The sequence below is a fragment of the Leptopilina boulardi genome, unplaced genomic scaffold (assembly GCF_019393585.1).
Source record: "Leptopilina boulardi isolate dan_hultmark-lab unplaced genomic scaffold, ZJU_Lbou_2.1 LbouV2_179, whole genome shotgun sequence".
Classification (NCBI taxonomy): domain Eukaryota; kingdom Metazoa; phylum Arthropoda; class Insecta; order Hymenoptera; family Figitidae; genus Leptopilina; species Leptopilina boulardi.
Window position 1 is genome coordinate 2265385 of NW_026137728.1, and position 20984 is coordinate 2286368.

The 20984-nt window shown below is 27.4% G+C and overlaps 2 long non-coding RNA genes across 3 annotated transcripts in view; one reads left to right on the forward strand and one right to left on the reverse strand.

Annotated features, from left to right (window-relative positions):
• LOC127277786 (uncharacterized) overlaps positions 1 to 20984 on the forward strand; it is a 342439-nt gene that overhangs the window by 255181 nt on the left and 66274 nt on the right. The window lies entirely within an intron of this gene.
• LOC127277785 (uncharacterized) overlaps positions 12602 to 20984 on the reverse strand; it is a 151219-nt gene continuing 142836 nt past the window's right edge. The window contains exon 7 of the long non-coding RNA XR_007842406.1: positions 12602 to 12808. This is a non-coding gene — a long non-coding RNA (uncharacterized LOC127277785). The remainder of the gene's footprint in view (positions 12809 to 20984) is intronic.

A 20984-nucleotide genomic window follows, 5' to 3' on the forward strand; every position in this document is an offset into this window, starting at 1 on the left:
TCTAATTTAGCAATAGAGAAATGAAAAATTAATTATAATTTACCCTTTAATGATAGATTTTCAAAGAGCCTCGGCAAGCCCCATGCAAAAAATGCCCCTTTTTCGTACCTCGAATTTTGAAACTTTTGTTATGCCAAATGGTTACATATGATGACCCAATAATCCCTGCAAAATTTCAAGATGAACATGTGCCCCCTTTCCGAAATACAGGGGGTCAAAGGGGGCCATGTCCCAAATTAGCATATGCAATATAATCGAATAATAATGTTAAAGAAAATCAGACCAAATGGTTCCCTTAAGATTTTCGTCTGCTGATTACGAATCTAAAGTCCGTTTTTAAAAATTCAAAATGGCGGATCCGATATGGCGGACGACATTTTTAAAAATCGATCCAATTGACGTGAAAATCGTTACTCGGGGGTTTTTGGGGTCTCTGATTACGAATATGATGTCCGTTTTTAAAAATTCAAAATGGCGGATCCAATATAGCGGATGACATTTTTGAAAATCGATCCAATTGACTTAAAACTTGTTACTCGGGGGAGTTTGGGGTATCTGATTACGAATATTATGTCCGTTTTTAACAATTCAAAATGGCGGATCCAATATCCCCGAGTAACAAGTTTTAAATCAATTGGATCGATTTTCAAAAATGTCGTCCGCCATATTGCAACCGCCATTTTGAATTTTTAAAAACGGACATCATATTCGTAATCAGAGACCCCAAAAACCCCCGAGTAACGATTTTCACGTCAATTGGATCGATTTTTAAAAATGTCGTCCGCCATATTGGATCCGCCATTTTGAATTTTTAAAAACGGACTTTAGATTCGTAATCAGCAGACGAAAATCTTAAGGGAACCATTTGGTCTGATTTTTTTTAACATTATTATTCGATTATATTGCATATTCTAATTTTGGACATGGCCCCCTTTGACCCCCTGTATTTCGGAAAGGGGGCACATGCTCATCTTGAAATTTTGCAGGGATTATTGGGTCATCATATGTAACCATTTGGCATAAAAAAAGTTTCAAAATTCGAGGTACGAAAAAGGGGCACTTTTTGCCGAGGCTCTTTGTCTCAAGCCATATAACCTGAAAAAAAACGTAAAACTATATATAAATTATTTTAACCCATAAGGGGATTTGAATCGATGACCTATTTAAGAATAGGGTATAGTATTTTAAAGCTTTTTTAAATTTTTAAATAAGATTTTTTATTTAATCTACAATATTACAAGATTATTGTATGAAAATTTGAAGTAGATCGGAGCAAAACTGATGTAAATATATGGCACTTTAAGAGGAGAGTATAATTAATTCAGTGGAAAAAGGCAATATGTTTTTATGAATTTTTTTAGACGCTCTGGTTAGAGCCAATGTATTAAACAAATTTTACGATAATAGTACATCATTTGAAGAATATTTAGTGAAAATTTCAAAGTATAATATTTACAGTTTTTCTGCGATTTTTGAAGAAGCCTAAAAAAAAAAATTCAATACTTTAAACCCTTTTTTTCACACTTGCTGTTTTTAAAGTCGGTGTTCACTGTCACTTAAAATCTATACTGCACAAATCATTTTAAAATTCGGGCGATTTCACTTTCCCGTGATTAGACTATACATTCGTTTTATTCTACCGGTTAATTTGAACATTTTTATACTCTACATTAGGAATATTAATTTTAAACTCTACATTTGAAATTAAACACTTAAATTTTTCTTAATAAAATTAATTCTAATTTATTAGATTGTCCTCCACTTAATTGTACACGCAGACTAAAATGCATACAAAAAAATTAAATGAAAAATTATTTAATTCTACATCATTAAATTCGTTATAGCACATTCCACACTGTTACACTAGGTACTATAAAACTCTACACGAAATGAAATTTAAAATAACAATTTTAAATTCTACATTTTTAAATTCTATTTTGGGGCGGTTGAAGTTCTACACATTTAGACTCTACACCGTATAAACTCTACACGTTAAACTCTACAATGTTAAATTCTACACAAATTAAATTTTGCACAATTTATTTTGTTAAATTCTACACAGTTTAATTGCACACCGACAAACTCTACAAACATTTATATTTAAAAATAAAAATTAATTCGTTTAATTCTAATTATACACCGTTAAACTCGACACACGTTAACATTTAGAAATAAAAATAATTTTGTTAAATTCTACACAGTTAAATTGAACACCGTTAAACTCTGCACAAATTTATTTTTAAAAAATGAAAACTTGTGAAGAGTTTAACGGTGTTCGATTTAACTGTGTAAAATTTAACAAAATTAGTTTTATTTTTAAATATAAACGTGTGTCGAATTTAACGTGTAGAGTTTATACGGTGTAGAGTCTACATGTGTAGAACTTGAAACGCCCCTTTAGTTTGTGTCGAAGTAACAGTGTACAATTAAGTAAAAATAGAATTTAAAGGCGCGGTTCAAATTCTACACATGTAAACTCTACAATGCTTAAACTCTACATGTTAAACTGTACAATGCTAAATTCTATACAGTTTAAACTCTGCACAATTTATTTGTTAAATTCTACACAGTTAAATTGCACACCGTCAAACACTACACATTTTTATATTTAAAAATAAAATTGATTAAATAACACACAGTCAAATTGCACATATTTAAACTCTACACATATTTATATCTTTTTATATAAATGTGTGTATAGTTTAACGGTGTGCAATTTAACTGTGAAGAATTCAATAAAAGAATATTTTTTATTATATAGTGTAGAGTTTAACAGTGCAGAATTTAACAAGACTAATAAAATGTAAAAAAAATTTATATTGTAGAATTGTACTGTGTAGAATTTTATGATAATAATTTTTTTTTTAAATAAATTTGTGTAGAGTTTAACGATATGGAATTTAATAAAATTATTTTTTATTTTTAATATAAACGTGTGTAGAGTAGAACGGTGTGCAATTTAATTGTGCCGAATTTAACAGAAAAATTTTTCTAATTAACAAATTTGTGTTGAGTTTAACGATGTACAATTTAGCTATGTTGGAATTAAATAAAATTAATTTTATTTTTAAATATAAACGTATGTAGAGTTTGACATAATTTAATTGTATAGAATTTAGCGGGAAAATTATTCTAACTATCAAATAAATTTGTGTAAAATTTAAAATTGTTATTTTAAATTTTATTTCGTGTAGAGTTTGATAGTAAATTTTAAAGTTATTACTTCTTAATTTTATCATGTGTAGAGTTTGACTATAAACAATTTAATGATGTAGAATTTAACAATTTTTTATTAAATTTTTGGTATGCATTTTAGATGGGGCGATTTTACATTCCAATATTTAGACTGTACATTTGTTAATTTTGTCATTTAAATTGTACGTTTAATACTGTATATTAGTAATATTAATTTTAAACTCTAACATTTTGAAATTGAACATTGTTAAATTTTTTTTATAAAATTAATTCAACTTTTATTAGATTGTCATTTATTTAATTGAACACAGACTAAAATACATTCAAAAAATTAAATAAAAAAAATTGTTAAATTCCACATTATTAAATTGGTTATAGTTATTATTTTTTAATTTTATCATGAGTAGAGTTTGACAATAACCAATTTAATAATGTAATATTTAACAATTTTTTATTTACTTTTTTAAATGCATTTTAGTCTATGTACAATTGTACAATTAATTGAATGACAATCTAATAAAGTAGAATTAATTTTATTAACAAAAATTTAACAGTGTTCAATTTCAAATGTAGAGTTTAAAATTAATATTCTTATTGTAGAGTATAAAAATGTACAAATTAACCTGTAGAATTAACCAATGTACAGTCTAAATAGGGGAATTTGAAATCCCTCCTCCCTCATTATACAATTGTTTAGAATTTAAAAATTGAATTGTGTAGAGTTTAACGATGTTAAATTTAACTGTCTAGAATTTTCCGTGTAGAGTTTTAATTTTAACGTTGTAGAATTTAAATGTACAGTATTTGAACCGACCCAACCACTATACTATATATAAAAAGTTATTTATATCTTCATGAAATAATTTTTTTACATTTTGCAAACTATTTTTCCCCTAAGAATTGTAGACATTTTCTTTAATTTCAAATGATTTTGAGATAATAACCTCAAAAAGAAAACTACTACTATCATTAAGCAAATTAACATTTGGTTTTTTGTTAAAAACAAAATCATTATTTTTGCAATACACCAAATGACCCACTCTTTACTTAAAGCTGGTTAGCATTTTATTACGTAACGAGGTTAGGAAAAAAAAAATTCCTCTTAAGAGCTAGTTCTTATTGACTTAAAAAGTAAGGTAATTCAGGACCTCCCACCGTGAGATGAATGGAGAGAAAATGCCGGAAGCTTGATATTTTTCAATGGCGAGTGCTTCATACCTACACACACAACCACTATATATATAGTGAAACAGGAAAAAAAAGTAGAATGAAATACACACTGTTAGCCTAGTAATAGGTTGAGGGAAAGAAGGGTTCGCCAAGCAAAAGTGTGTCTCTGTGGCACGAAGGGTGGAGTCCTCGGTTCTGTGTTCATCCACTAAGCACCCCTTATACCACCCTACATCATTCAGTCGTGGGGTAGGTTAGTATCTAAAAGGGGGAAGGAAAGTGGGGTGAGGGAGGGGGGGGGGTTCACGACCCTCGACCAACAGAAGAGTATGAATGACGGTAGCACCCACAATATTGGGAAAGGCCATGTCTCCTATTATTATTATACTGTGCCACTTAACAAAAAGGGAGAGGCTCACCCCTTGTGTTGAATTTATTAACGTGAAATCAAGTCTTGGTATTTTAATATTCTGACTTGTCATCGTTTTAATATTAAAGACACTTTTACATTATGAATATATTATAAATTCACTGAGTTTATATTATTACTTCTTTTCTAGAATTTGTTTTATAAATAAAAACTAAACCATCTGTGAATAAATAAATACTAATTTCTTATTATCCTCGAAGTTATCCAAAGTAACATCAAACATGTTATAATTGAAAATATAATAATTGTGTTGTACTATAAAAAAGTAATTTGTTGTCCATTAAAAATTGAATCTAGAATAAAATTCTTTAGTTTTTACCCCTTCAAATGTTCAGTACAGTACGCTACGGAATGGTACGGTAACATTATTTTTAGAACTTATAAGTTTGTTTTTACAAAGAAGTAAGGAAAATATTACAGCTTTTGCTTAGAATCACTTGAACATCACTGTCACGAAGTTGCAACTAATTTAACCAAAAAGGATTTTTAATGTAATTTGTGCTTGGTCCTTTAGAACTTTAAGACCACAATTATGGACTAAATTCAAAAATTCACTTCATTTTTCTGCACCACCAAATAAATTGGTTTAATGATCAAAATTTTCCTTATTTTTCAAGCTTTAATATAGCACAAGAAAAATGACGTGATTCGAAATAGTTAACTCACAAATTATCAAACAATGTTTGTTTTCTTTTTTGTATTTTATTTATTGTGAAACGTCTGCTATTGCTGTGCGCGACGTTCGAAAGTTGTCGCTCTCGTTATTGAACAAAAGCTCTTTAAACTAGCGTAGTAGATAGCATGTTGTGTGAAAAGTAAGGTTATGTTGTCATTGAATGAAACGTAAACATTTCTGGTTATCACATTGAATGGTTTTTAATTACTTACTTTGCAGTAAAAAATCATAAAAAAAAATTTTTGAAGGATGAAAAACCTCACTTTTCATACAACATGTTTTTTACTAAGCTAGTGTAATGAGCTTCTGCTCAATAACGAGAGCGACAACTTCCGAACGTCGCGCGCAGCAATAGCAGACGTTTCACAAGAATAATAATATATTGGCGGCTTTGATTTAACATTAATCATAATCGTAAAAAGACTTCCATTCGACTCTATTGTTGTACATAATATCCCCATTCTCTCCTTATTTTTCTTTTGAAATTTTTTAACATAAATTAATTTTTAGACCACAATTATGGAGGAAATTCAAAAAATTCTTGTTTCCTCCAACTCAGAACTAAATTCTGAACAGATCTGTGAGAGTCGAATTTTTTTTTTATTAAAAAGTTATTTTTGGATAAATTTTATTTTTTAAAACAATTTATATAAATAAATACACTGTACTGTATCAATCGGCGTGATCTGATTATAAAATACTCTAAAAGCACTATTAATATTTGACCGAAGTTTTTAATAATTTAAAATTCTTTATTAAATTTGTTTATAAAAATAATAGTTAAAAAAATTTTTTCACAAAAATAATATTTTGGCGGCTTTGATTTAACATTAATCATAAATATTTAGTAAATTTCCTAAATCCAAAATATTCTACTGATGCATACAAAAATGCGATTGAAAAACGTAAAGTAGGAAAGTAATATAATAACAGCTACCATTTTGTGCTCCCTGTATGCTTCTGCCATCTGACGGCGGCAGGACGTAATGTACCTATATATATATACCTACTTTCTTAATTTTCGATTTGCAATTGCGTTTTTGTATGAATTCAAGTAATTAATTTTAATATTCAGGTATAGAAGGACAACTAATACAATAAGGTGCCATAAATGGTTTATTATGACTAGACTTACAGTCGACTCTATTGTTATTATTGTCACCTTCTCTTTTCACTTTTCTTTTGGAATATTTAATATTTTAATTTAATACATATTTTAACGTAAAATTAATTAAATATCTATTCAAAAAAATATTTATATTTATTTATAAACGGAATAAAAATTATTTTACAATTGCTAAAGCATTAGAATAAAATTTTTCTTAAAATATAAAATAATTATTGTCATTGGTAAAATTAGGTAATTTATGATCGAATGAAATAAAAATTATATAAAAGTTTTTATTTTCATTTTCGGCCTTTTTTTAAAACAAGAAAAATTATTTTCAACACTTTCAAATTAAAAAAAGAAAATAATATTTATACTCTATTTTAAAAAGTATATATTACTTTGGAGAACTCTAATATTTATTTTGTAATGCTGCTTGCATGCTTCTGCCATCTGACGGCGGCAGGACGTAATGTACCTATATATATACCTACTTTCTTAATTTTCGATTTGCAATTGCGTTTTTGTATGAAACACGGTATGAAATCAAGTAATTAATTTTAATATTCAGGTATAGAAGGACAACTAATACAATAAGGTGTCATAAATGGTTTATTATGACTAGACTTACAGTCGACTCTATTGTTATTATTGTCACCTTCACTTTTTACTTTTCTTTTGGAATATTTAATATTTTAATTTAATATTTTAAAGTAAAATAAAATAAATATCTATTTCAAAAAAAAAAATATATATTTATTTATAAACGGAATAAAAATTATTTTACAATTGTTAAAGCAATAGAATAAAATTTTTCTTAAAATATAAAATAATTTTTGTCCTTGGTAAAATTAGGTAATTTATGATCGAATGAAACAAAAATTATATATAAGTTTTTATTTTCATTTTCGGCCTTTTTTTAAAACAAGAAAAATTATTTTCAACACTTTTAAATTAAAAGAAGAAAATAAAATTTATACTCCATTTTAAAAAGTATATGTTACTTTGGAGAACTTTAATATTTATTTTTTAATGCTGCCTGCATGCTTCTGCCATCTGACGGCGGCAGGACGTAATGTACCTATATATAAACCTACTTTCTTAATTTTCGATCTGCATTTGCGTTTTTGCAATTAATTTTAATATTCAGGTATAGAAGGACAACTAATACAATAGGGTATCATAAATGGTTTATTATGACTAGACTTTCAGTCGTTTCTATTGTTGTTATGTCCCCTTCTCTCCTTATTTTTATTTTGAAATATTTAATATTTTTATTAAATATTTTAACATAAATTAACTTTTAGGCCACAATATTATGAACCAAATTTAAAAATTCTTATTTCTTTTAACACTGAAATAAATTCTGAAAAGACTAAAAATTTGATTAATTTTTGACCAAAAAATGCAGTACAGTGTTTTTGTTTATATAAATTGTTCAGAAATATAAGGAAATTTATCAAAAAACAAATTTTTAACCACAAACAGCCTTAAACTGCAATTGTTATATAATTTTTTTAAAATAATTTGTAAGTGTAAAAATTATTTTTCTATTACTTGCCTACCCCTAGACTCTCGAGTAAGTGCAAGTATTGCATTAATATTTCTATTTAATATATTAACACAAATTAGCTTTTAGACCACAATTATGAACCAAATTCGAAAATTCTTGATACCCAATATGGCGGAAATAATTAAAGTTGATTCTTACATAATTTGGTACTCAGGGTTTTTGAGGTCGCTAAATCCAAATTTGATGTCAGATTTTAAACATTCAAAATGGCGGACCCATATTTGGCCACCCAATATGGCGGAAAAATTTAAAATTGATTCAATTCGTTCAAAATTTGTTACTTGGTGGTTTTTGGGGGTCGATGAATTCAATTTTGAGGTCAAGTTTGGATTCAGCGACCCCGAAAACCTCCAAAAACCAAATTTTGAATGAATCGAATCAATTGTAAATTTTTTCGCTATATTGGGTTCGTCGTTTTTAATTTTTTAAATCTGACCTTAAATTCGGATTCAGCCACCCCGAAAACCTTTGTATATGGGGTGAATCTCTCGAAAAGGACAAATGCTGAATTAAGAAAATAATTGTTTAAAAAATAATTGTTTAATGTAAAATAATTGTTTAATATTTTGTCGCCGATACAATGAGCGAATCCGTTTAAATCTTGTTACTCGAGGGTTTTTGGGGTCGCTGAACACGAAGCCGGTGTTAGTTTTTAAAAATTAAAAATGGCGGGTCCAATATGGCGGACGACAGTTTTAAAAATCCATCCAATTTACTTGAAAATAGTTCCCCAGGAGTTTTTGGGGTCGCTGATTACGAATCTAAGGTCTATTTTTCAAATTTTCAAATGGCGGATCTAATATGGCGGTCGAAAATTTTAAAAATCCATCCAATTTACTTGAAAATGGTTACTCGGGTTACCTTCATATTTATGTTCACCGACCTTGAAAACCCCTAATTAACGATTTTGAAACCAATTAAATAGATTTAAAAGTGAATTGTATCGATTTTTAAAATTGTTGTCCGACATTTTGAATGTTTCAAAACGAACTTCAAATTCGTAATCAGCAGACGAAAATCTTAAAGAAACCATTTAGTTTTTTTGACCCTGTATTTCCGAAAGGGGGCATATATTTATCTTGAAATTTTGCAGGGATTATTGGGTCATCATATATTACCATTTTTAATCGTGTTGGTCAACGATAAAAATTTGATTTTTCGTGTCTACGACGATCCCTATATAATATAAACATTATTGGAAAGCTGATATAGAGGTAAATATTCTCGTTAGAATTGATGTGTTCGATTTAGAAAATGAAAAGGAAATGAGGAAAGCATCAATTTGAATTTGGCTGACAAGTATGAGATCAGTCATTGAGCACTACTCTGTAGGGTAAAACCTAATCACGTCAAGTGAACATTCGTTGAGGATCGTGTGACATGAACAATTTTAGTACGATAGTCGTTATAATGCCTACTCGCATACATTCGGAATAGTGATAGCGTGAAATTTCGAGAGGAATCTATAGTGGAGCCAGCGCACTAGCGTAGCGTTTACAATGGTACGAACGGAGTATAGAACGAAAAAAAAGAGAAATAGAAAATAAAACTAGAAAAAAAATGCGAAACCGTCCTAGTAACGAGACGAGGAACAACGAATTCCAATGCCGAGTGATACATGGCATTGGCCCCATGCCAGGGTTCGCTATGTGAAATAAAGCCGGGCGTCGTTAATGCGCCTCACCACCAATTCACTTGTCCACCTACTCACATCAAATTCTGTTATCACAGAATTTCATCCAACTTTGACACTTTTCAATACCTTGATTCTGATTCATCATCTTACTTTCCTTACATTTTTTTCAAATTTTTCTTTTCAAAATCACGAATAATATTAAATTTGTCACTTATAGATAATATTTTTCCTTTCCTTCTGGTTTTCCATTTTAAAATATGTGACACCGCACGAGGAAAGGGACCAATCCTCGAAATAACATTAGGCTCGGTTTTTCGTGTACAGTGCACGGAAAACTGGGCCTAATGTTATTTCGGGGATAGGTCCCTTTTCTCATGCGGCGTCACATATACGAAATTTAATTTGTCTTAAAGTTCTACTAATTCCGCCAAAAACAAACGTATTTACGTTCGTAATAACCGATCTCTGGTTATAACCGGTCTCGTTGTAAGTGTTCTCTACTACATGTAGTTTACATTAGTACCAAATAAATAATTACTCAAGATATAAATCATGTGCCTTCTTTTAAAATCTTCCTGCTTAGGTTAGTAGACACATATTAAAACATTCACGGTGCGCCAGAAAGTGATTTAAATAAAATTGAATTGGCACTTAAAAATTCTTTTTGATTATGATTCTTAAATGAATAAAAAACATTTCTCAATAGTTTTTAAAATCAGTTTACGTGCCCAATTAAAAAAAAAATTAGTTTTTATATAAAAAACAGTAATTTTATGGGGAATCAGAATTTATTTAATCTAATAAATACTGTAATAAATGATAAAATAATTACTTATTTTTAATTTTACATATAAATAATTATATTGCTGTAGTGTTTGTATCCGATTTTAAAAAATTAAATTATAATGTTAAAAGAACTATTTTAAGAGGGATAAAATTTATTGAAGAGAGTCGAATGGTCTCTGAAATTCTTTGGAAAGAAGAGACCTTTAATTATCGCCCTATAAAAACGGCACTAAACGTGAAAATGATAAACATTAATTTTAAAATACTTTCTTCTTGAAAGACGGACACTTTTTTACAAAAGCAGCTAGAGATTCTTATCTTATATAAATTTCCTAAATCCGAAAGATTATGCGAATCCATACAAAAACACGATTGCAAAACGAAAAGTAATATAATGACAGGTTCATTACCTCATGCCACCGTCAGATGGCAGCAGCATGCAGGGCGTACAAAGTCGCAGCTGTTATTAGATTACTTTTCTACTTTTTGTTTTGCAACCATGTTTTTCTATGGATTCGTACAGTCTTTTGGATTTAGGAAATTTATAAGATGAGGATTTTGTTAAAAGTGTTCGTGTTTCGTGAAAAAAGTATTTTAAAATCAATACTATTTCACGTTCAGAGCGATAATTAAAGCTCTCTTCTTGCCAAAGAATTTCAGATACCGTTCGACACTCTTAATGCATAAATATAAAAACAAAACAAGAAAATAAATTCAATGTTAATAAATTTATATGAACCCAAATCTAAAACATCTATTATCTATACGCATACAAGTATACATTAAATAAATTCTGGTTCCTCATAAAACACTATTTTTATATATTTAAAACTCAATTTTTTTTAAATTTGGCACGTAAGTTGATTTTAAAACCTATTGAAAAATGGTTTTTATTTATTTAAGAACCATAATCAAAAAGAATTTTTAAGTGCCAACTCATTTTTATTTAAACCTCCTTCTGGCGCACCGTGCATCATCAATGTAATGAAAGTAAAAAAAAAAAATTTCGAAAAAATAAGATTCTGCAATTCCTTTATTATTAAAAGTTGAATCCCCTATTTCTTCTGTTTGTGTGATTATTTTCTAATTATTTCAATATAATTGAATGTTGTTTATTGAAATATGAAAGAGGCTTTTGAATATATTATAGAATACTTGTGATGTGCTGATGTAGAGGAAACAGCAGGACGTCAAATTTCTAGCTAGAAACAAGCTTTTCGTGAATGTTGTGTGTTAGGGCAAACCAGGAATGTCGGTAGTTAGCAACAGAATTCGCTTGATTTCAATCCCGTCTGATTCTGGTTCCTGAGGTCACGACAGCACTTTAACCCTTTCAAGTCGTCCAACTCGATGCGACCGTCTTGACCCGTCCTATCTACACTCCAACGTGTATACTCTCTCTCTCTCTCTACTCTCTTCTAGTGCAGCATGACGTAATTCCAACACGACTATATATATTATATATATATATATATATATATATATATATATATATATATATATATATAAGCTTCGTTGAAACGTGTGCTTCTCAAGATACTAAGACCAACTCAACCTTCATACACACCAAGGTAACTAGAATCATGCACGAACACCGTTTGGTCCGTCAATATACACTTTGTGGAGAAGATGTTCCACCAAGTTGGTTCCTGGTTCCTATCGTGGTAGTCTCTCATATCCTTTAGACCTCTGGGCAACGAACGTAAGCTCTTTCAAGCAGCAGCAATAGCAAAAGCGACTCCAAAGACCAGGAATATATATTGATACTGCTTTGCGTGTATGAATTAGGGACGCTTGCTAATTATCTGTCGTATTGAATCTCAGATAGGCGGAGCATGTTGTAATTACTACTCCTTCTAATTTACACATGCAGTCAAGTGTTAGTTATAATTTTATTTTTAGGATTTATATGAAATTTTATTTTAAAATTAGAATTTTTTTTTATTAATTTTATGTTACATAGATACAACTTCATTATTACATTTCCCGTATTAAGTTTTCATTTATTTATTAAGAAGATCGTAAAGTAGTTGATCGTAGTTTTTATTATTATTTATATTTTTATTTTTTTATTAACAGTTGTTTCCAATTTTATTTAACCTTTGATATATCTAATTCATAACTAATTAGGTTTGTGTATCAAGGAGTATATCCAAAATTTTTAGAGTCGTTGATTCTGAATTATATGTAAAATTTACAAAATCCAAATTTGCTGATCCAATATGTGACCGCACCTGAAAAAAGGATAGTTACAATTAACATCAACATTTTCAAGACAAATGCTCTCAATTAAATGAATTGCTATAGTTTCGTATATTGCTTGAAGTTTATTATTTTGAGGTTTTTGTGATTACGAACTATGGAGAAAAATTTTTAAAAATGTGTCAACTCCGTTTGAAACTTATTACTTAAAAAATTTTAAAGTTTGCTTGAAATTCTTTACTTAGATTTTTTTAGTCGCTAAATCAAAATCTGACAGAAAATTCACTTTTCATGGACACAATAAATTCTCAAGTAATAATTCACAGATTTTTTAAATTAATTTGAAATTCAAAATCGAAAAATGTTCGTTCCCTCGTAAAAATGAAAACTTTCGAATTTTCTTTTAACAGAATTATCAACATTTTATACCCTCCAAAAATTTATACATACGCAGTTTTTTGCGTGTATAAGCAAGAGAAAAAAATTTAATTCAAAACGGAAAAATGTCTTATCTACTCTACTTATATTATCTCTGTGGTAATTAAAAATTAATTACAAAATTAAATGTATAATAATATTAATAATTTATCACAAAATGGCTAACATTTTTGTTTAATTTATGCGGAATTTCATATAACTTAGAATATATGGGTTTTGGGATCGCGGAATCAAAATATAACTTAAAAAATAAAATTAAAAATTACAGAAATATTTTTTTTAATTTATGCAAAAATTAAGTTCCATTAAAATCCTTAAAAAAAATTTAAATTATGTCCGACATTTATAATTTTGAAGGTCAAATTCGAATTTAACACCCTCTAAAACCCATATACCAAATCCTTATACCAAATTTCATAAAAATACGATAAAATTTCAAAAATTATGTCCGCCATCTTGAAAATAATTATTTAATTATTACATGACGTATGTGTCGCACAAAGTGAAGGGGTTAAAAATATTAAATTTTTTTTATTATGTTTAGTTTTTATGACAGTATTGTATTAAATTCTAATTTATTATTTAATCTAAAAATTATTACAAACATACAGTGCATATATATGATGATTATTTTATTGTAAATAACAATTGTTGAAGTCAAAAATAATAATTTTTATATGATTTGTTTTATTTGCAGCAATTTTTACAGAAGAAGAAAGGATTCCGTCAACAAAATCGATAAACAATTTTAGAAATAATTATATAATGACTTCAGACAGAAATTTTCTTTAAATTATTAAAAAAAATTTAAATTTTTATAATCGGAGATTTCAAATTTAGATGCATCGCGCGCCACTTCTAGCAAAGAAATAATTCCAGCCAATCAACGCCAATCAATTCCAGTAGAAAAATCTTTTCAGCCAATCAGGGTGCAGCGTTCATAGCCAAAAGTGTGCCCCACCACCATGAGCGTCGCGCGCCACTTCCTAAAACTTTCAACCAATCAACGCACGGCGTTCTCAACGGAAGACAGCAGCGACGCTTTTCGAGTCTTCACACATTTAGTCCGCCATTAGCCACGTGCCTGCATAGTCCTCACTGCGTGAAGACGAGGTCCAGAATTTCGGTGAGTTTTTCTCAATTACTTTTCCCCAATACCACCCCCTTTTCCAGGAAGTTAACCATGTCAAGTTCCGTACTTAGCACTGTTAATTTCCAGTTAAATTCCATGCATGTCTATATATTTCCTTTCTTTTTCTTTCCTTTGTTAACTTTCTAGTACTTATCAATTATTTACTAGAAAAATGCAAAAGATTTTTTTTGAAATATTAAAGTGTTAGTATTAAAGGTTGTAGTTTTAAATTTTTTTCTAAAAGTATTTAATCAAAGTACTTTAAATAATTACATTTGAATTTCCCCGAAAAAAATTATAATTTTTTGTTAAATGGGACTTTCTAAATAAAGCGGACAACCCCTTTTTGTTTCTTTATAATATTATTACTATTAAATATTATAATTTTATTAAAAAACCCTTAAAGGAAAAAAATATGTGTGAACTTTGTATTAAATTTAATTACTTTGACGTCATTAAATTTATTACAAAGTCCACACATATTTTTTTCCTTTAAGGGTTTTTTAATAAAATTATAATATTTAATAGTAATAATATTAAAATGAAACAAGAATGGGTTGTCCGCTTTATCTAGAAAGTGCTAAATGATATCAGATAAGTTTAGTATATATAAATTATTTATTTATAATGTATTTTTTCATTATTTATTTAATTTATATTTTTGTATGAATATTATTAATTATAAAATTGTTTAATAATTAATAATAATATTGATAATAAAAAGATGTTTTTTTGTTTGTTTGGCATAATGGTTTAGGTATATTTGATTAAAATATATTTATTAAAAAATATTAATTCAATTCATATTTAATAAACGTGTCATCATTTTAATAAACAAATCATACAAACAAAAAAACACCTTTTTATTATCAATATTATTAATTCTATAATTATTATTGTTATTACTATTTATATATTTTATTTCTTTAAATTTGATTAATATAAAAGTAATATAAACATGATGATTTTATGCAATAATGTATTCATTTACTTATTTATTTTATTGTTGCTAGTTATCTGAAAATAAATAGAGCAACAATAAAATAATCAAATTTTTGAAACTTTCAATGCATATGAATTATCCTTATTTCTCATTTTTTATAATAAAAGAATTTAAAGAAATAAAATTTAAATATTAATAAAAATAATAGAAAAATAATAATAAAATACTTATTAATATTCATTCAAGAATATCTAACTAAATAAATAATATGAAAAGTATAAAATATAAATAAATATTTAAAATATATATATATATTAAACTTATCTTTTCGTAGAAATTCAAATGTAAATAAACATTTAAAGTACTTTTAAACAGATGCTTTGAAAGAAAAATTTAAAACTATAAATAATCTTTAAAACTTAAGACTTTAATATTTTAGAAACAATCCTTTACATTTTCAAGTAAATAAACAATGATAAGTATTAGAAATTAAGAAAAGGAAAGAGAAAAAAGGGAGATGTATAGAAATCCATGGAAGATAACTGGAAATGACAGAGTTAAAACAGGGACAGACTGTGTGGTTGACAACCCTGAGAAGAGGGACCGGTAGAAGGGAAAGTAAGAGAAAAACTAACCAGGAAGAAGGACAGGAGGCACGTGGTCAAAGAAGGAGGACAACCATGAAGAGGAAGGGCTACGACGAAAAATAACACGAAAATTATGAATAAAATTTATTTTTATTAAAAATCTTGTTCTTTTACTCCATAATATTCTCTCACTTCCAACTCCTCCTTCAACCACGTGCCTCCTGTCCTTCTTCCTGGTTAGTTTTTCTCTTACTTTCCTTTCTACCGGTCCCCTCTTCTCAGGGTTGTCAACCACACAGTCTGTCCCTGTTTTAACTCTGTCATTTCCAGTTATCTTCCATGGATTTCTATACATCTCCCTTTTTTCTCTTTCCTTTTCTTAATTCCTAATACTTATCATTGTTTATTTACTTGAAAATGTAAAGGATTGTTTCTAAAATATTAAAGTCTTAAGTTTTAAAGATTATTTATAGTTTTAAATTTTTCTTTCAAAGCATCTGTTTAAAAGTACTTTAAATGTTTATTTACATTTGAATTTCCACGAAAATAAAACTAAGTTTCTAGTTAGATAAGTTTAATTATAATATATATATATATATATATTTATTTATATATTTCATACTTTGTACATTATTTTTTTATTTAGTATTTTTGCATGAATATTATTTATTATAATTTACTATTACCAATTGTTTATCCATTTATTTATTTTATTAATGTCTTGTTTATTTTCAGATTACTACTCAACCATCTGAAGAAGAGAGAAAATTATTCTGTGAAGGTGCAAGTGTTCTTATTGGTCTTTACGAATGGAGGAAGAATTTAAAAACTTTTTTATAAAATATTCTATATATTTATGTTTGAAAATAAATAAAAGTATTTATAAAACATATGTATATTATTAAGATAACCCTATCACACTTCTAGTTAAAACATCAGCAACATTGTATTTTAAATTTTACATTTATTGCAAATATTTAAGTTCAACCTTCGGAATATTAAGTTGCAAGGTTTAGTGAAGGTTTCTATAAATATTAAAATGTCCACCATAATTAAATTTTTGGTAAACTTTCGCACCTAAAATTTAATCAGGGTGTATATTTTAATATTTATACAACCCTTTACTAAACCTTGCAACTCAACATCCTGAAGTTTGCAACATACTAATATATTTTTTTTAATAATATTGTAAAATAGGTTCTTAAATTAACCTGACATTTGTAACCACCAAGAACAACAATTCCATCTTAACAGGTATTTTTTTCCTTTTCAGATGGTTGTTTATTGGTTTACAAGCAGGACAACAATAAAATAAATGAATAAACAAATAAATAATAAAAATAATAGTAATTAATAACATTGATGATAAAGAGATGTTTTTTTGGTTTTTTACTGATGATAGTTTTAATGAATATAATTTATGTAAACATTTTTTTAAATGAATATCTTTTAAATAAATATGCCAAAGCCATTAGGCCAAATAAAAAAAACATTTTTTTATTATCAACATTATTATAATTTATTAAACAATTTTATAATAAATAATATTCATACAAAAATATAACTCAAATAATGTAAAAATATGTTGTATATAATTAAATATATACATATACACAGGGAGATTTTTATGTTCTGGACCACCTGAAAATTTTCTTTTAATTCCACGTTTTTGTTTAAAAAACGAAAAACATGAAATTAAAAAAAAATTTAGTTGGTCGAGACAATAAAAATCACCCAGCATATATTAAACTTATCTAACATCATGTGGCGCTTTCTAGATAAAGCGGACAACCCATTCTTGTTTCATTTTAATATTATTACTATTAAATATTATAATTTTATTAAAAAACCATTAAAAAAAAGAAAATATGTGTGGACTTTGTAATAAATTTAATGACGTCAAAGTAATTAAATCTAATACAAAGTTCACACATATTTTTTTCCCTTTAAGGGTTTTTTAATAAAATTATAATATTTAATAGTAATAATATTATAAAGAAACAAAAAGGGGTTGTCCGCTTTATTTAGAAAGTCCCATTTAACAAAAAATTATTATTTTTTTCGGGGAAATTCAAATGTAATTATTTAAAGTACTTTGATTAAATACTTTTAGAAAAAAATTTAAAACTACAACCTTTAAAACTAACACTTTAATATTTCAAAAAAAATCCTTCGCATTTTTCTAGTAAATAATTGATAAGTACTAGAAAGTTAACAAAGGAAAGAAAAAGAAAGGAAATATATGCATGGAATTTAACTGGAAATTAACAGTGCTAAGTACGGAACTTGACATGGTTAACTTCCTGGAAAAGGGGGTGGTATTGGGGAAAAGTAATTGAGAAAAACTCACCGAAATTCTGGACCTCGTCTTCACGCAGTGAGGACTATACAGGCACGTGGCTAATGGCGGACTAAATGTGTGAAGACTCGAAAAGCGTCGCTGCTGTCTTCCGTTGAGAACGCCGTGCGTTGATTGGTTGAAAGTTTTAGGAAGTGGCGCGCGACGCTCATGGTGGTGGGGCACACTTTTGGCTATGAACGCTGCACCCTGATTGGCTAAAAAGATTTTTCTACTGGAATTGGCGCGCGTGATGTAGTACAGAACGCCTGGCGTTGATTGGCTGGAAATATTTCTCTGCTAGAAGTGGCGCGCGATGAATTTAAATTTGAATTCTCCGATTATAAAAATTTAAATTTTTTTTAATAATTTAAAGAAAATTTGTGTCTGAAGTCATTATATAATTATTTCTAAAATTGTTTATCGATTTTGTTGACCGAATCCTTTCTTCATCTGTAAAAATGGCTGCAAAGAAAACAAATAATAAAAAAATTATTATTTTTGACTTGTACAATTGTTGCTTACAGTAAAATAATCATCATGAATTATCTGTATGTTTATAATAAGTTATTGAATTAATTTTCACTTTAAATAATAAATTACAATTTAATATAATAGTTTATTTAATAACAAGTTATAATTTTAGATGTTAATTACATGAACATTTTGTTTCACTGTTTACGATAAGGAAAAAATTTGCTTCCTCGTGGAGAAAGGATTAACATTAAAATACAATTTTTTTATATATAACCTAGAATTTAATTTAACATAAATTTTTCTGGCTAAAGTGTGAATTTTTGATTTTTTAACTTTCATTAATTCTTTAAATTTAAATCAAATCTATACTTCATATAGTTATACCAATCGATCCGTCTAAACATAAGGAATTCGATTTTATTATATAAATCACCTTAAATTTTGTTATTAAAAAATTTTTTCGATTAAAAAAATTTTTCGGAAATACATATATCCGGACAATTGTTCAGGATCTCGTATAACATGTTTCTATATAGAGAAAAATTTGTTTTTCACATTTTGAAAATTTTTATAAACGAAAGTACTACAAAACTTTCTCCCCAAGGAAGCAATATTTAATATAATATTATAAAAATTATTACTATTTTTTTATTTTTATTAAATATGCTTAAAGTGAAAAAATAATTATTATGTAGGGGCCATACATATTATATAAAAAGTAAGGAACAATTTAAATTTTATCTATATGTAATTTTTTTTTCTAAATATATTTTATTAATTATTTCAAAAGAAAAAAAGGAGAGAAGATGTTATAATAACAATAGTGTCGACTGTAAGTCTAGTCATAATAAACCATTTATGACACCCTATTGTATTAGTTGTCCTTCTATACTTGAATATTAAAATTAATTACTTGAATTCATACAAAAACGCGATCGCAAAACGAAAATTAGAAAAGTAATATAATAACAGGTACATAACTTCCTGTCGCCGTCAGATGGCAGCAGCATACAGGGAGCACAAAGTCGCAGCTGTTATTGTATTACTTTTCTACTTTTCACTTTTCTATCGCGTTTTTGGATGGATTCGCATATTCTTCCGGATTAAAGAAATTTATTAAATATGTACGATTAATGTTAAATCAAAGCCGTCAAAATATTATTCTTGTGAAAAAAATTTGTTTAACTATTATTTTTATACCTAGACAAATTTAATAGAATCGACTGGAAGTCTAGTCATAATAAACCATTTATGACACCCCATTGTATTAGTTGCCCTTTTATACCTGAATATTGAAATTATATAGTAATATTACTTGAAATATATGTTTGTTTCGTTTTAACAACATTATGTAAGGTTGAGTTCAAATTAAGATATAATGAGATTAAATAATTATTATATTAATTGAAAGTTCTAATATTTAATTTGTTGTGTATTATATGTAAAGAAATTTTATTTAATTGTTTTAAGTAATTGTACTTTATACATATATGATTCTATACATAAGAATAAGATATATACGTAAACACTCTTTAATAAATAGTTAATTGTTTACTCAAATTTTTTCATTTCAAGAATCTTAATTATAGACATAAAAACTCTTCATGAAAGAAGATAATATTAAAGTATTCCTTTTGTTGTATTTCCAAAAAAAAATTTTCATTTAATATTAGTTTATTTTTTTCACCGAATATATTCTTATAAATAAATTATTTATTACATAGAAAAATTATTTATTTTTTTTTTAAATATCGTCCTATCATTAAAACATTTTTTACTTGTCAATCAATATCTTAATTATATAAAACAATTACATATTTGTCTGTTATGAAATAAACACTGCTTAAATATTTTATTTGTACTTAACGCATAAAATACATTAGAATAATGTGTTGTAGAGTTTATAAATTTCACAAAATTTGCTAATAATAAAATTATGAATTAATTTTTGAAAAGTTAGTTTCCCTCGTAAAGAGAATATAGTAAAATAAGAGGGAGAAATGTTCGTGTACTAGTAAAACGAGACGAATAACGAAAACGTTTAAGATCGAGTCGATTGAAACGTTTAGGATTGCCTAATGGAGAGACTCATTTATCTTGTAGAGGTAGCGGCTCGAGGATGCGACATCTTCACGTGTCGAGCGTGGTTTAAGTTATCTCTTGAACGACACTTGTACAGATACAACGGTATTTGCAAGAGATCGTGACTAGCAGTGGGGAGGAAACTATATGTAAACCTATACTCATCGCACTGCAATGAATTAAGTAGAATTATTATTGACATGAGCTTTCA